Source organism: Mastomys coucha, unplaced genomic scaffold (assembly GCF_008632895.1).
Source record: "Mastomys coucha isolate ucsf_1 unplaced genomic scaffold, UCSF_Mcou_1 pScaffold22, whole genome shotgun sequence".
Taxonomy (NCBI): domain Eukaryota; kingdom Metazoa; phylum Chordata; class Mammalia; order Rodentia; family Muridae; genus Mastomys; species Mastomys coucha.
Window position 1 is genome coordinate 65,674,823 of NW_022196905.1, and position 2,531 is coordinate 65,677,353.

General features: G+C 43.3%; 1 pseudogene; it reads left to right on the forward strand.

The window, feature by feature from the left end:
• Positions 1-240: 240 nt before the first annotated feature.
• Positions 241-1,902, forward strand: LOC116104558 (annotated as a pseudogene).
• The last annotated feature ends 629 nt before the right edge of the window (positions 1,903-2,531 follow it).

Here is a 2,531-nt window from a genome sequence, read left to right on the forward strand (position 1 = left end):
TGCTATGGCACATACTCACACACCCAACACACGCACTTAAATAAAAATATAATCTAAAAGTTCAATAAAACACTAATTCTCCATCTATGGTTAAAGTGAGTAAAGCATATGTACATATAGCCCATAGGACAAATTTCAAAAGTGTTATATGAAGTCAAATGAAAGCAAATTTCAACAGACTACGTTAAACATAAAGATGTGCATATAATTTTACAAACACAACTCCTCCCAAACCCCCAAATGGGTTTGCCGTCAGAACGCAGTGTTGTGAAAGCCACCACTAATTCAAAGCAAAGATGGGAAAGGAAGACTCACATCAACATCCTCATAATTGGACACGTGGTTTCCAGCAAGCCCACCACAACCAGCCACCTACCTGATCTACAAATATGGTGGAATCGACCAACAAACCATCGAAAAGTTTGAGAAGGAGGCTGCTGAGATGGGAAAAGGCTCCTTCAAGTATGCCTGGGTCTTGGACAAACTCAAAGCTGAGCATGAGCGTGGTATCACTATTGACATCTCGCTGTGGAGATTTGAGACCAGCAAATACTATGTGGCTATCATTGATGCCCCAGGACACAGAGACTTCATCAAGTACATGATTACAGGCATATCCTAGGCTGACTGTGCTGTCCTGATTGTTGCTGCTGGTGTTGGTGAATTTGAAGATGGTATCTCCAAGATCAGGCAGACCTGTGAGCATGCTATTCGGGCTTACACCCTGTGTGTGAAATAGCTAATTGTTGATGTCAACAAAATGGATTCCACCAAGTCACCATACAGTCAGAAGAGATACGAGGAAATCATTAAGGAAGTCAGCACCTACATTAAGAAAATTGGCTACAACCCTGACACAGTAGCATTTGTGCCAATTTCTGGTTGGAATGATGACAACATGCTGGAGCCAAGTGCTATAATATGCCTTGGTTCAAGGGATGGAAAGTCACCCGCAAAAATGGCAGTGCCAGTGGCACCACGCTACTGGAAGTGTTGGACTATATCCTGCTGCCAACACATCCAACTGACAAGCCTGTGGGACTCCCCCTCCAGGATGTCTATAAAACTGGGGGTATTGGCCCCGTGGGCCAAGTGGAGACTGGTGTTTTCAAACTTGGCAGGATGGTTACCTTTGCTCCAGTCAATGTAACAACTGAAGTCAAGTCTGTTGAAATGCAGCATGAAGCTTTGAGTGAACCTCTTCCTGGGGACAATGTGGGCTTCAATGTGAAGAATGTGTCAGTCAAACATATTAGATGAGGCAATTTTGCTGGTGACAGCAAAAATGACCCATCAACCGGGTAGTGGTGGCACACACCTTTAATCCCAGAACTTGGGAGACAGAGACAGGTGGATTTCTGAGTTTAAGGCCAGCCTGGTCTACAGAGTGAGTTCCAGGACAGCCAGGTCCATACAGAGAAACCCTGTCTGGGGACGGAGGGGGGAAAGACCCACCAATGGAAGCAGCTGGCTTCACTGCTCAGGCGATTATCCTGAACCATCCGGGCCAAAGTAGTGCTGGGTACGCTCCTGTTCTGGATTGTCACACAGCCCACAGCCCACATAGCATGTAAGTTTGCTGAGCTTAAAGAAAACATCGATCATCATTCTGGTAAGAAGCTGGAAGCTGGCCCCAAATTCTTGAAGTCTGGTGATGCTGCCATTGTTGATATGGTCCCTGGCAAGGCCATGTGTGCTGAGAACTTCTCTGACTATCCTCCACTTGGTCATTTTGCTATTCATGACATGAGGCTGACAGTTGCTGTGGGTGTCATCAAAGCTGTGGACAAGAAGGCTGCTGCTGGAGCTGGCAAAGTCACCAAGTCTTCCCAGAAGGCTCAGAAGGCTAAATGTATATTATCCCTAACACCTGCCACCCCAGTCCTAATCAGTGGTGGATGAACGGCCTCAGAACTGTTTGTCTCAATTGGCCATTTAAGCTTAATAGTAAAAGACTAGTTAATGATGACCATGCATCATAAAACCGTCAGAAGGAAAGACTGTTTTGTGGACCATTTGTGTGTGTGTGTGTGTGTGTGTGTGTGTGTGTGTGTGTGTGTGTGGCAGTTTTAAGTTATTAGTTTTCAAAGTCAGTACTTTTTAATGGAAACAACTTGACCAAAAGTCTGTCACAGGATTTTGAGGCCCATTAAAACAAATTTAATGAGAAAAAAATTTACATATACAAATAATGTATATGTACACGTATATGGTCAAAGCAAAAACCCGTGCAATGATACACTGATTGGAATAATGGCTCTTTGATGGAAGCGTGGCTTCAGATATATTCATAACATTGTGTGTGTGTGTGTGTGTGTGTGTGTGTGTGTGTATGTATGTATCCACATTTATATTATAAAATGTCTGCGGCAAAGATGGCAAAGTGTCACATCATTTAAACTCATATAATAGGCAAGGGGTTACAATATTATTTTCTGCATATCTGAAATAGTTAATGATGAAAATAATTCCAGTTAGGCAACTAATAGAGAAAACACTATATTAACTGCTAGAAGCGGTGAAAAAGCAAG